This window comes from Marmota marmota, unplaced genomic scaffold (genome assembly GCF_001458135.2).
Source record: "Marmota marmota marmota unplaced genomic scaffold, marMar, whole genome shotgun sequence".
Lineage (NCBI taxonomy): Eukaryota > Metazoa > Chordata > Mammalia > Rodentia > Sciuridae > Marmota > Marmota marmota.
The window spans coordinates 9,677,358-9,693,011 of NW_026000016.1; the positions used below are offsets into that span (position 1 = coordinate 9,677,358).

A 15,654-nucleotide genomic window follows, 5' to 3' on the forward strand; every position below is an offset into this window, starting at 1 on the left:
AACCCAATCAACAAATGGGCCAAGGACCTGAACAGACACTTCTCAGAGGAGGACATACAATCAATCAACAAGTACATGAAAAAATGCTCACCATCTCTAGCAGTCAGAGAAATGCAAATCAAAACCACCCTAAGATACCATCTCACTCCAGTAAGATTGGCAGCCATTATGAAGTCAAACAACAACAAGTGCTGGCGAGGATGTGGGGAAAAGGGTACACTTGTACATTGCTGGTGGTACTGCAAATTGGTGCAGCCCATTTGGAAAGCAGTATGGAGATTTCTTGGAAAGCTGGGAATGGAACCACCATTTGACCCAGCTATTCCCCTTCTCGGTCTATTCCCTAAAGACCTAAAAAGAGCATGCCACAGGGACACTGCTACATCGATGTTCATAGCATCACAATTCACAATAGCAAGACTGTGGAACCAACCTAAATGCCCTTCAATAGACGAATGGATAAAAAAAATGTGGCATTTATACACAATGGAATATTACTCTGCATTAAAAAATGACAAAATCATAGAATTTGCAGGGAAATGGATGGCATTAGAGCAGATTATGCTAAGTGAAGCTAGCCAATCCCTAAAAAACAAATGCCAAATGTCTTCATTGATATAAGGAGAGTAACAAAGAATAGAGTAGGGACGAAGAGCATGAGAAGAAGATTAACATTTAACTGGGATGAGAGGTGGGAGGGAAAGGGAGAGAGAAGGGAAATTGCATGGAAATGGAAGGAGACCCTCAGGGTTATACAAAAGTACATACAAGAGGAAGTGAGGGGAAAGGGAAAAATAATACAAGGGGGAGAAATGAATGACAGTAGAGGGGGTAGAGAGAGAAGAGGGGAGGGGAGGGGAGGGGGATAGTAGAGGATAGGAAAGGCAGCAGAACACAACAGACACTAATATGGCAATATGTAAATCAATGGATGTGTAACTGATGTAATTCTGCAATCTGTATATGGGGTAAAAATGGGAATTCATAACCCACTTGAATCAAAGTGTGAAGTATGATATATCAAGAAATTTGTAATGTTTTGAACAACCAACAATAAAAAATTAAAAAAAGGAACATATGCAAGCTAAAGCACTCATCTGAAAATGATGGAAATAACAAAATACTGAAAGAAACATAAATTGACTGAGTCATTTCACCTAACCTATTCTATCTGAAAGTATAGGATATATAATTACATGTTGTCATTTGAGTCTTAGGATAAAAGAATGAAGCAAAAGTAATATTTGAAATGATCCCAACCCAAAATTTTCCAAACTGATGAAAGATATGACAGTCAGATATTCAAGTAATTATATGAGCCCCAAGTAAGATTCGGATGAAGAAAACCGCTTCTAAAACTGAACAACAAAAAGTCTGATTAAAAAAAATGGCAAATGATCTGAATAAACCCTTCTCAAAAGAAGAAATACAAATGACCAATGAATACATGAAAAATGCTTAATATCACTAGCCATCAGGCAAATGCATTTCAAAACTACAATGAGATATTGTCTCAACTTAACTTTCAACATAATGAAACTTATGAAAACCAGGTAGAAAAAGAGAAAATCTTAAAAACAATCAAAGGAAACATTGTTTTCAAAGGATGGATAACTATTGATTGAAATGTTAGTATGAGATCCTTACTTTTTAAATACATAAAGGAAGAATACTGCCAATGTGAAACTCTGTACTCAAAATATTTTTTAATGAAGGCAAATGTATTTTTAGACAGCAGGTAAGAGACTATCACAAGGAGGACCATAGCACAGTAATTTAGGCTGAAGAAAAATTCCTGTGTGGAATGTAGAACCTTAGGGGGGAAATGAAGATATCAGAAAACATAAATATGTAAGTAAATGTAAAATTACTTATTCCCTCAAGTTAAAATAATAAGTACTTTATATGGAGTATAACAGAAACAAAATATATTAAAACAGCAGAACAAAGGCAGGTAGGTACAAATGGCTAAATTGATAATTTTATCTTGCTCCTGCAGTGGTCAAAATCAGCTGTAATAAGTCAAAGAAGTTTATTTAAAATCTATCAGATAATAGCTTAAAAATTACAGAAATGTTTTTTAAAGTAACAAGAGAAAAAAGGAATAATAAGTTAATTAATTAAAAAAGAGGGGGTTAAATAATATAAAAGAACAGTTGAATAGAAAGCTAGTAATGGTAAATATCAGTGATTAATTACATGTAAATAGGCTAAGTGCCAATTTACAAAAATGTTCTCAAACTGAACTTAAAGAGCAGCTGTATATAGTTTACATAAGATGTATAAAACAGGATATAGAAAGACAAGAAAAGGTATACTGTGCAAACTCTAAAAGAATCTGATACGTTAATTAATATCAGTGAAGGCTTTAAGGCAAGATGTATAATGAGAAATAAAAGTTGATTTGTAATGATAAAATGGTCAGTTCTATAGGAAACAAAATCCTAAATAGTTTTGTTCCTTATAACTTCAAAATATAGAAAGCTAAAATTGACAACAAACAGGAGAAATGGACAAATTCATCACCAATTTTACAAAATTCATCAACCTTTTTCCCCATCATGTTTAAAATAAGCAATTTTTAAAAAAATTAGTTTGCACAATAGTTTAATAATACTATTAACCAACCTGAACCATTGCTTGTATTTTTTTTGGCAGGGGTGGTAGGTAACCAGGGATTGAACTCAGCCCTATTTTGTATTTTATTTAGAGACAGCGTCTCACTGAGTTGCTTAGCATCTTGTCATTGCTGAGGCTGGCTTTGAACTCACAATCCTCCTGTCTCAGCCTCCCAAACCACTGGGATTATAGGTCCGCACCACCTGGACCATTGCTCTATAGAACATTACTTCCAACAACTGCATAATGCTCATTTTTTCAGGTGGATGTGGAATTTTTGCCCAAATAAAACAAACATATGCTGGGCCAAAAAGCAAGACTTAATAAATTTCAAAGGATTGAAATCCTATGGTACATGTTCCATAGTGGAATTAAACTCAAAATGAGTAACAGACAACTGGAAAATCGCCAATTTGCTTCAGAATAAGCAACACACTTTTAAACAATTCATGAGTAACTACTTGTAACACAAATTAGCAACATTTTGTACTGTCAGTAGCAAACCTTTGGGTCATAGTTAATATAGTACTTAGAAAAACAGAGCTTTAAAATGCTGCAGTGATCTAATCTTTTCAAAAAGCTAAAAAAAAGGATGTTATAAAGTCTTCTTTATGACTGAGTAATATTCCGTTGTGTATAAATTTATTTCCATAAATTCTTTATCCATTCATCTGTTGATAGGCATCTAGGTTGGTTCGATAGCTTAGCTAAGCTTAGCTATTGTGAATTGAGCTGATATAAACAATAATGTGGCTGTGTCATATAGGATAACTGGGTCAAATGGTGGTTCCATTCCTAGGTTGGTTGGTTTAGTTGTTTGTTTAGTTGTAGATGGACACAATATCTTTATTTTTATTTAATTATTTTTTTGTGGTGCTGGTGATTGAACCCAGGGCCTCACACATGCAAGGCAAGCACTCTACCACTGAGCTACAACCCTAGCCCCCTTCCTAGTTTTTTGAGGAATCTCCATATTGGTTTCTAGAATAGTTGAATTAATTTTTAGTCAACATTTAATTTTACTTATGTCTTGATAGTTGCCATTCTGACTGGAGTGAAATGGAATCTCAAGTTTAGTTTTATTTGCATTTCTCTAATTTCTAGACATGTTGAACATTTTTTCATGTATCTATTGACTGTTCATATTTCTTCTTTTGAGAAGTGTCTGTTTGGTTCCTTTGGCCATTTATTGATTGAATTATCTTTTTTTAATGTTAGACTTTTTGAGTTTTTTGTATGTTCTGGAAATTAATGCCTTATCTGAGGTGCGGGTGACAAGATTGTCTTCCATTCTGTAGGCTCTGTGTTCACGTTCTTCATTGTTTTCTTTGCTGTGAAGAAGTTTTTAGCTTAATAACATCCCTTTTATTGATTTTGTAATTTTACTTCTTGCACTTTAGGAGTCTTGTTGAGAAAGTTGGTTCCTAAGCCTACATGTAAGAGTGTTGGGCCTACATTTTCTCAAGTATGTGCAAGGTTTCTCATTCTATATCCCAGGTCTTTGATCCTCTTTGAGTTGAATGTCATGCAGGGTGAGAGATAAGGGTGAAGTTCATTCGAACATATGGATATCCAGTTTTCCCAGCACCATTTGTTGAAGAGGCTATCTTCTCTTCAGTGTATGATTTTGGCTCCTTTGTCAAGTATGCGATAACTATTTATGTGGGTTTGTCTCTGTTCTTCTATTCCATTTATCTTCATGATTATTTTGGTGCCAATATCATGCTGTTTTGTTACTATAGCTCTGTAATATAATTTAAGTTCTGCTACTGTGATGCTTCCTGTTTCACTTTTCTCATTACAGATTGCTTTAGTTATTCTGGGCCTCTTATTTTTTCCAAATAAATTTCACTGCCTTTTCTATTTCTATGAAGAAATCATTGGAATTTTATTAGGAATTGCATTAATTTTGTATAGCACTTTTGGTAGTAGGGGCCATTTTCATAATATTAATTCTGCCTTTCCAAGAACATGGGAGATCTTTCTATCTTCTAAGATATTCTTCAGTTTCTTTCTTTAGTGTACTGTAGTTTTCATTGTAGAGATCTTTCACCTCTTTTGTTAGATTTATTCTGAAGTATTTTATTTTCTTTGTCTATTGTGAATGGATAGTTTTCCTAATTTCTCTTTCAGCTGATTCATTATCTGTATATGGGAAGACAATTGACTTATGGGTATTAATTTTGTATTCTGCTACTTTGCTGAATTCATTTATGAGTTCTAGAAGTTTTCTGGTGGAGTTATTTTGGTCTTCTAAATATAGAATCATGTCCATGGCAAACAAATAGTTTGAGCTCTTCTTTTCTTATTTATATCCCTTTCATTTCTTTCTGTTGCCTAATTTCTCTGGCTAGTGTTTCAAGGAAAGTGCTGAATGGAAGTGGTGAAAGAGGGTACCCCGTCTTGTTCCAGTATTTAACATCATTGTAATGATGTTGGTCTTGGGTTTGTCATATAGCTTTTACAATGTTGAAGTATGTTCCTGCTATCGCTAGTTTTTCCATTGTTTTAAACATGAATGGATGCTATATTTTGTCATATGCTTTTTTAGCATCTATTGAGATAATCATGTGATTCTTGTTTTTAAGTCTATTTATGTGGTGAATTATATTTATTCATTACTGTATGTTGAACTCACTTTACATTGCTTAAATGAAACCCATGTGATCATGGTGCACTGTGTTTTTAATGCAGTTTTTGTATGTGATGTGCTTGTATTTTATGTAGAATTTTTGCATCTATATTCATCAGAAATATTGGCCTCAAGTATTTTTTCCTTGATGAGTCTTTTTCTGGTTTTGGTACAGGGTAGTACTAGCTTCATAGAATGACTTTGAGAGGGTTTCTTCCTTTTCTATTTCATGGAATAATTTGAGAAGGATTGGTGTTAGTTCTTCTTTAAAAGTCTTCTAGAACATGGCTGAGAATCCATCAGGACCTGGGCTTTTCTTTGTTGGTAGGCTTTTGATAGGGTCTTCAATTTCATTACTTGAAATCAATGTTTAATTTTTCTGTGTCCTCCTGATTCAGTTTGGGTAGGTCATATGTCTCTAGAAATTTGTCAGCGTCTTCAAGATTTTCTAATTTATTGGAGTTGAAGTTTTCAAAATAGTTTGATTATCCTGTGTATTTCAGTAGTGTCTGTGGTGATATTTCCTTTTTCATCGCAATTTTAATAATAATTTGAGTTTTTTCTCTCTTTCTTTTGGTTAGCTTAGCTAAGGGTTTATCAATTTTATTTATTTTTTCAAAGAATCAACTTTTTGTTTTATTGATTTTTGGCTCTGATTTTAATTATTCCTACATTGTGCTTTTGGTGTTGATTTGTTCTTCTTTTTCTAGGGCCATGAAATTTAATGTTAGATTATTTAGTTGGTATCTTTCTATTCTTTTAAATGAATGGGTTTAATGCTTATGAACTTTCCTCTTAGAACTGCCCTCATAGTTTCCCAGAGATTTTGATATGTTGTATCACTATTCTCATTTATCTCTTAAGTGTTTTTTTTTTTAATTTTACCCTTGATTTCTTCTGCTTTGCATTCATCATTTAATAGTGTATCATTTATTCTCCAGGTGTTAGAGTAGCTTCTATTTTTTTTTAATCTTATCATTGACTTCTAATTTCATTCCGTTATTACCTGATAGAATGCAAGGGGTATTATCTATATATTTTTTTTATTTGTTAAGAGTTGCTTTGTGGCTTTAGATATGATCTGTTTAAGAAAATGATCTATGTGCTAATGTGCAGAAACTGTATGTGGTCATTCATGGATGAAATATTATATTTATGTCTGATAAATCTGGATTGTTAATTTATTTTTTAGTTCTGTAGCTTCATTATTTTTTGATTGGAAAATCTATCCAGTGATTAGGGAGGTGTGTTACCCAATATTATTGTGTTGTTGTCTACTTGATCCTTGATATTGAGAAGGGTTTGAGAGAAAGCAGAAGTAAAAATTTAAAGGAAGACTGAGAGAGAAAAAAATAGAATTTTTCTGTTACCAAAAGAAAAGAAAGAGAACCAATAGAAATAGACAGGTGAAAAACAATACAAAAACCCTAGCCCCCAAAAGGCAGTCATGAAAAGTAACTCTTTCTGGGTTTTTTTGTTTATTTGTTTGTTTGTTTTGAGGTGTTTAGCTCACACAAGAGTAGTGGCCCTTGCCAAGACCTTCCTCCTTTTGTGTAGCTCATCAAGCTGCCAGTTAGAGTTCAAAAATTCCGAGTTTCCCTTCTCCACAGTGTGAGGTGGCACAGGTTGGAGAGTGTTGTCTGCCCCACTGTCAGGGTAAGGTTGCTGTCAAGTTCCCCTAGGCGCAGCTCCTGAAAGCCCCAGGTGCTTTGTTGAATGGTGATTGGTGTGAAGATTTTAAATCAGCGCCCTTACAGGGCCTTGCAACTGCCAGTTCACACTGAGATACTGCACCCCAGGAGTCTCCCCTGGATTCCACTTGTGAGGTAGAGAGCCAGTTTTTTGCCCCCTCTGCCACCTGTATTCTCCTGCATCAAACACCCTCTATGCCTGAATTTCTCTAGTTTCCTCGGCACACTCTGAGCTTTGTGGTGGGCATCTGCCTGGTATGGTTTTGGGACCTAGCTTAAGCACACAGGTCCAGACTCCCATTACCGCCCGCCACTGTAGCATGGTAGGAACATGCCACGGCCATCATGTGTGGCATGTTTTCCACCCTCTGGATCAGTTCAACAGTGTCCTTAATCTCTGATTTCTCTGTACCAAGACACACCATAGTGCCATGGTGCCATCTTAGATGCAGGTTTTCTTAGTCCCCCTGCTCCCTTTGTCCACGGTGGATCAGGTCTAGCAGCTGCCAGCACTGGTGGTGGCTTTTCTTCTTTTATTTTATTAGACCTAAACATCTGAGTCCCCAAGCTGTTCTGAGAGTACAGAATTAAATCCCAGTAAAGACCCTCTTTCACTTACCTCACTGAGAAGTTACTCATCTGCTTTCTTGGTCTCATGCCATAGAGCAGCTTGGTCAGCACACTTTGCTACTCCACCATTTTCCTGTTCTCCACAAAATTCTAGATTTTAAAGGAGGGTTGATGTGCTCCTTTGTTCCCAGAAGCCACTTAGGAATCTGTGTGCCTTCTTTATTTATCAGTTCCTTGTTTATAAATCTTCCATTACTGCCTCCTCTTCCTAATTCCTTTTATTGGTTGACTTTGAGGACACAGCTCCAACTTCCTCAGTGATGTCAGTATTATGATCATCTACACTCCACACCATGTGATTAAAATATTTCTCCAAATTCATGAATTTGAGTTTCTAATGCTAAAAACTTTTTTGTTGTTATTGTTGGTACCAGGGATTGAGCCATATCCCCAGCTCTTCTTGTTTTTATTTGGGGACAGAATTTTGCTAAGTTGCTTCAGGGCTCACTAAGTTGCCAAGGCTTGGGTCAAACTTGCAGTCTTCTTGCCTCATCCTCCTGAGTTGCTGAGATTCCAGGCATACGCCACCAGCAGAACTGATTTTTTAACTTCATTATCAACCAAAGTCATTCTAAAATTTTAAATATCGAAAACCCTTCTTTTCCTTTCTCCTTTTCTCTGACAACTAAACTGTTCTTCTCTCAAATTCAAATATTCCTTCATTCTTCTAATGTTCCTTAATCTGTCTTCCCTTTCATTCCCTCTTTCTGCCTTCCTCTCTCTCCCTCCGTAGATGGCTTTGCCATTGGATCTGAAATTCTTCAGCTTTATTCCCTAATACACAAAATTTTTATCTATCTTCCTTCCTTTGCTTTCATTCTAATCACAAAGAATTTTCTCCTCTTTAACATGAACTAGTAGAGTTCTCGTCTTTTCCTTGATTTTGCCCCATATATCACTCTTCCTTTCCATTTTTTCCCTTTACTAGCATTAAAAATGAGTAAAAAACCCAATAATAACAACAAAAACTTAAGTTCACTTTCTTCAGCTTCATTTTCAGACTATACTGGACTTCTTAGAAGGGCAAACTTATGATTAAGTTATAATTCCACCTCTCTCTTCCCCACTTTTAAATACCCCAACTAATAGAATTTTCTATTCTCCTTTACTGCCTTTTAGAAGAATCTTTCTAAGTTCACCATATGTGGTAAGTGTTTCTTGGTCTTTCTTCCCTAAAGAGGCAGGACAGTGCATTCCTTTCTTTTGTTCTTCTGTGACTTCACTGGTTGCTATCAATCTTTTGTGGCAGGCCCCTCCTCAAATAAATAGACCATTTAGGAGATGACCAAGCTATTGCATTGAGTTAATGCAGTCAGAGATACCATACAGTTGATTATGGAGTGGTACCTCAAAGAGAGAAAACGAGTGTAGTATTTTTCTTTATTACAGATGGTCTCTGAAATTCTAGGATAGGATATCAGAAATGAAATGAGTTGTTGGATTGGTTGATTTCCTAAGACTGTGATTGATACAAACAACGAATAAAAGAAAGATCCATTACAGCTGAAGACAGTATAACTGTAGGTTGTTGATTGTTCCAGGTCTCAGTTTTGCATAATTGATTGGATGGTTATTCTGGTTCTCACTTTGAAGCACTTCTTCAGTGACTTTTCAACACTTAATTCCATTGCAACAGTTGTCCTTTTTTTTTTTTTAATTTAAATTTATATTTTGGTTGTAGGTGGACATGTACCTTTATTTTATTTATTTATTTGTTTGTTTGTTTATTTATTTATTTATTTATATGTGGTGCTGAGAATTGAACCCAGTGCCTCGCACAGGCTGGGCAAGCGATCTACCACTAAGCCACAACCCCAGCCCCAAAATATTAAATGTGAGGCGGTTGAGATTAAGTTTTTCACCAGTCTATTTCTTTCTTTCTTTTCTTTTTTTTTTGGGGGGGGGTAGGTAGTACTGAGGATTGAACCCAGGGCCCTGTGCATGCTAGGCAAGCACTCTACCAACTGAGGTATATCCCCAGCCCCCCCCCCCTTTTTAATTATATTTTGTTTTTATCTTGACCATTGCAGTAGCAAAAGATCTCATTGCCTATAGTAAAATAAATGTCTGTGTGTACCTCATATGCAGTATGTAGTTTGACTTGTATTTAGGCCTTGGATACACTGCCTATTGAGTCTTCTCACAGTAACTCATACTCTAAAACAAAAGCCATATGTTTAAAATACAAATTTGAATGTATTTTCTACTGAATGTGCTTTTTTTTGTGCAGTACTGGGGATTATTCCCAGGGCCTTGTGCAAGCTGGAGAAGCACTCTCTCATAGAGCTCCATCTCCAGCCCTCTACTGAAGCCACATGTGCTGAATCTAGTATTTAACCTTCTACAATATGACTTGGCTTCAACTCAAAATTCTAGTCCTTATCTGTTTCTTAACAGTCTCTCTGTTGATATTCAGTCCAGAATGCAGAGCCTTCCTACATTTTTTCCTGTAGTAATAAACTCTCTCCAAAGTTCCATAGTGCCTTGTATCATTTGCAGCACTAAGTCTGTCTTGATTTGGAGTTACTCATATTAGTCTTCTCTAGAGGTTTATGAGTTGCTTGAGAATAGGAGCTGTCTCTCCCTTACTTTAGTATCTTTTTGCTGACTGTAATACTGAGGAGGGCTCAAATGTTGACTAAATTTTAAATAATTCAGTTTAAATCAGGCTTAAATATCTAATAATATATTTCCCCAGTTTTTAGGAGATTGACATAAAGTATGTGAAGGAGAATATTGTATCTTCTATTTTAGAAGTCTCTGAGCACAGCTCAAGATTTTTATTATAGATTTTTAAATTATGCATAGTATAAGTAATATCAGTTTTAAGGTACTTCATATAATTCTTTTATGGTCTTTCAGGTGTAATCATCTAATTGGTTTCTATAAGCAACAAATCAATCCTTTTAATTTCATTACTTCCATTTCATTTGTTTTCAGATAAAGATGAATGCTGTGTGTCATGTAATACTGAAGTTTTGAAGTTGGAAGACATTTGCTAAATCAAATCACTCAAGTAAGTTGGCTCACACCTATCTTAGCAATAGCTCAAGATTTAAAAACAAGGGGCTGGGTTGTAGCTCAGCAGTAGAATGCTTGCCCAGCATGTGTGATATACTGGGTTCTATCCTCAGCACCACATAAAAATAAATAAACAAAGATGTTGTGTCCTTCTGCAACTAAAAAAATTGTTTTAAAAAGAGAAAAGATTTAAAAACAAACAAGTCCACCACCTTTGACGCTTCCTTAATAATAAAATTTTATGGAATATCTTATAGTGATCTTGTATATTGAATAAGAGGTCTTCGACAATAGTGGAATAACAATTTCATATTATATTTTATATGTTTTTAAAAATATAATGTTTAGGGGCTGGGGTTGTGGCTCAGTGGTAGAGCACTTGCCTACCACTTGTGAGGCCCTGGGTTTGATCCTCAGCACCACATAAAAATAAATAAATAAAATAAAATAAAGATATTGTGTCCAATTACAACTAAAAAATAAATATATAAAAAAACAAAATAACATTTTAAAAAATATATATAATGTTTAAACACATTGTATTATTTTTAAAGGGAGACTACCACCTCAATTATCCTTCTATTTGTAGCAAGTTCTAGTCATAAAGTCTTAACCAAACAGCTAAACAGTGCTTTTAAAATGGTTTTTCTTTTGAAGCTAATATTTTGGTTTTTATTTTTTAAGTTTTCATACAGTTTTTCTTAATGATTTCTACATTATTATAAAAGGAAGTAATTTATTAACCAGCTAGCACATGAACCTTAAATGTTTATTTGGTCAAAAACCTCGCTTGAAAGATTATCTTAACCAACCTCAACTTTTAAAATCATCTCTTCATGATCTTTCTGTATTCATTCTCTTTCTCCATCTTGTATTCTGCATAAATCTGCATATAGAATCACTTTAATAATTCAGTTCCTTTGCCTGGCATTCAAAACTCCCTACCATGCTCCTAAAACGTCCCCCAGTTGAGCCAACTGGAGTCTCCTATTCTCTAAACTCACATATCCTTCTTTGTCCTTAAATTGTACTATTTTTCCTACCGGAAAAATGATTTTCTGCTTTTGCTATTTCCTTTGCGTCTTAAAATCTTCTACAAATCTCTCCATGAAGTCTTCCTAGGTACTCCAGTTAGAAATACTAACTCTTTCCATCTCTCTGCTGACTGCGTCTAATGTTTTGTTTTTTATCACTATTAACAGCAGCTTTATTTGTGTCTATTATAGCTCCCATCCTAGGTTGTAAGGCTGTATAAAGTAAAAGATCATGTCTGATGAATTTTGTCTCCCACAGTACTCAGGATAGCCTTTAATAGTGTTCAGTAAATATTTGCTTAAAAAATTAAGAATGTGCTTGGCTTTCTTCCCATCATCCCCTCTTTCATCCTATAGATATGTACTGTCCATGTTAATGCCAATTTTCATTCTTGTAGTCCATTCCTGGCTGCCCTTAGTAAGATACAGTCATTCCCCAACCTAAGAATAAGCTATATTCCAGAAGTTCATATCTTAATCCGATTGTTTAGAATGCAGAAAGCATTTTTCCACAAAAACAGTGCTATAAATATTGGTTTGATTCTCAGCCAGCTCTCCCAAGACTGTTTAACTCATAAGTACCTGTGCTACTTCAGTTACAGGTAGACTCCATGTACAATGATGTTTTGTGTCATTCTGGATATGGAAGTATGTCTCCCATGCACTAGAAACAGGACATGAACCTGCTGAGCTGAGCCAGAGCTTCGGTAGTGATTCATATTAGATACTCTTCTACTAGTAGCTTTTTAGTTTTCAGTATTTGCATTATAGACATTTACCTACAGTTTACTAATACCTTTATGTCGTCTAAATTGAGAGGAAAAGAGCACTTGCTCTTCTGAACCTCCCCATAGTGAGTTAGGATGGGGCTTCAGCTGGCCTTTCACATTGGTGGGCCTTTTGTAAGGTTTTGATAGATCAGTAGCTCTTTTACTACATACTGCTTTCTGTTCTTCTACAAACAACAGATTGCATACACATAGAAGATATATAAACATAGAAAGTATATAAATATGAAAAAATAACTTCTTTCTATAAGGAAAAATACATTTATTAGTATCACCCCTAAATTTGACATCAAATCAGTTTTTGTGAACAAGTGATTATCTTTTCTACATGGATATAATGATGCCTCTAGTGACAAAACATGTCACTGTATGAATAAACAACCCTTGAGGTTGACAGTTTAGGTTGTCAGGCTGTAAGAAAAAAACACTTAATAAATTTCAGAGAACTTAATTATTCAGTCATCATAAGTATTGAGCCCAGAGTATCTACTTTATGCTTAATACTGCTGCTAATGGTAGGGGCTAGGGAGTGGAAACAAAAGATGTTGTGAAAAGTTTGCCTTCCCTCAGGGGCCTGAAATACGAGGAGCAAAATATTAAATATTCACAGTGAAAACAATGTTATTAATTGCCATAAAATACTTTAATCCTCAGAGCATTTATTATCTTTCTACTGAGGATTATCAGAATTGCAGAGTCATTAAGATTCACTATGGTTCTAAAAATAGTGGTGGGATTTCACTTAGTTTTAGAAGAATGGTGAAGATGTAAATAAAGAGCTAGAAAGGAAATGCTATTCCATGTTGGATTAACAGCATGCAGAGAGGATTGGAGACATAAACAAACAACAGTCATTAATGGCTAAAGCACAAGAGTTAGTTCATATTGGGTGAAATAATAAGTGGGAAAATTAGATCAGTGGTTCAGCCCTGGCAGAACCTAAGAGTCATCCATCTATTTTTAAAGCTACAAGTCCCTGGATCTTCCCCAGAACTATTAAATAGAATTTCTGGGGCATGGGGCATAAGCCTGTTTATTTTTAAAGCTCCCCTAGTGGTTCTGATATTCAGCCAAGGTCGAAATCCCCTGAATTAGAAGGATGGGCCAAATTTAGGAGAGCTATGAATCCCCTGCTGAGGAGTTGGGCCTCTGTCCCTCAAGCAGTGGGAAGCCTTCAGAGGTTTCTGAGGTGGGTGACATGATCAATTTTGTCCTTGCCAAGATAAATGATTCCTCAACTATATGTGAATGGAAGAAAAATAAGGAAAAGCTTGAAGTAGAGCAATGGTTATGAGAAAAAAGAGACACATTTTTAAGTATAGTTAGATGTGTGGGAGTTGGTGATGTCAGCCTTGACCTCAGCATGATTTGTTTTATAAACTGATTATACAACTTCACCCTTATTAATTTGGTCTTTTTTCTCTTACGACCTGGCAACTTAAACAGTAATTTCAGCCACTTTGCATTTAATGGAAAGAGATCATGGTCTACTCAGGTACATGTCTAATTCATAATAGTAAGTGAAGTTATATGTATGAGGAATATGACCTTCAACACAATCATTATAAAGCAATCAGGAACCTCCCGTATATGCAGTAACACAACCCCAGTCCTACAGAATTGTGCCAAGAATCAGAGTCACATATATAAGGTAGTTGTTGACTCACAGTTCCCTAGCATTAAGTTGAAATTTGAAGAAAGGTTCTCAATCATCCTATGCATTTTAATATTTTTAGTATTAAATTTGATAATTGCTTAGTTTTTTGCTGGCAGATTATGTGAGGCCCCTGACTAAAACACCAATCCATATTCTAAGCTTACAATTCTTTCTCTGCCCATTTTTGTAAAGAGAGCAAGCAACCTGTGGGCTCCCATTAGTTCCATCCTCTGATGTTATCTACCTGTAAGTGCCTCCAACTCATCGTCATCCAGAGGGATAACTGAATCAGCAGAGTGGAATCTTCAGTGGAGTCAGAATTTCAGTTCTTTTGCGGCACTGATCAGCCAGATGATCCTGGCAATTCTTTTGCTTCTGACCCAAGTGGCACATGATAGCTCCTAAGGTGTACAAACTCAAACCACACCATAGGTTAGAAACATTTCGTATCTCTTTGATGTGTTTGAATTTTTTTATTTGAAGATAATTAGCCATATTTATTAGACAGCAGGGAATAAGTTCAAAGCCTGAAGTTTTGATGTGACCCACCTCCCTCTAAAAAAGACTCAACATCATGAATTTTTTAAAAATAACTACTTTCTCAGTTATTCTATAATAATATATTCAACAATTTCTTTGACCTTTTTTGCCTTAACAATGAATTTATTATTGTTTTATCAATATCTTTATACTTTGAATTACTTTTGTAATAGATATGTAGTTTTCACTCATCACCCAAATGTTTAAACAGAGAATGGATGGTTTGCTTAGAGTTGATAGATTTGGTAGAAGAGAGGAAAGAGAAGGCAGCTAACATTTAAAATAAAAATCAAGTGCTATATCATATTTTTTACATATATTTTGTCATTCTAATTTCATTTCACAAATGAGGAAATTGGGATTTAGAGAAGTTTAAAAAACTTACCTGAGCCCAAAGTCAGGTCTGGCTATCTGTGGAAAGAGCTTAGTCTTGTAAGTTTTCATGACTTTTATATGTGGGAGAAATCACTGAATGCAGAATGAGAAGGTTTGAATATAAGCCTCACCCTTGTCACTAATAACCCTGAAACAAATTATTTAATGCTTCAGAGCATCAGTTTCCTTGTCATCATAGGAGTTAACACTCACTTTACTGACCATTTTGGCTTGTTGTGAGAAAAATAAGCTAGTTAGATTCAGTATGATTTTATACACATAAAAACCCGTGGAAGTGTGATAAATTCTTAATTCGAGCAAATAAATAAACAGAACAAACATTAAATGAGATGACTTGAACCGACTTTGTGATTTTTCATTACTTAGTATTGCTATAAATTTTCCAAAAATAATGTTCATCAATTTTGCAAATCCCAAACACTGTGGTGTGCCAAACTGCATCACTGTCCATTTAATATCTCAGTGTAGCCGAGGGTGTCCTGGCTTTCACTTGCCAGGAGCAATCATTAGTTTCTATGCTCTATTAACTAGGTTCGACCCCCAGTAGATGCTCATTGCCAATGAGGATTGTTAGGCAATGTGACTTATTGATGTTAACATTCTCAGAACATTTTTCCCCATATTTCTGAGGTTTTAGAACAAACCT

General features: G+C 35.2%; 1 protein-coding gene across 16 annotated transcripts in view; it reads left to right on the plus strand.

Annotated features, from left to right (window-relative positions):
• Znf438 (zinc finger protein 438) overlaps positions 1–15,654 on the plus strand; it is a 192,600-nt gene that overhangs the window by 77,739 nt on the left and 99,207 nt on the right. For all 16 annotated transcript variants that reach the window (XM_048809102.1, XM_048809114.1, XM_048809116.1 and 13 more), the window contains one exon: positions 10,513–10,588. The gene's annotated coding sequence lies outside the window, so the exon portion shown is untranslated. The remainder of the gene's footprint in view (positions 1–10,512; positions 10,589–15,654) is intronic.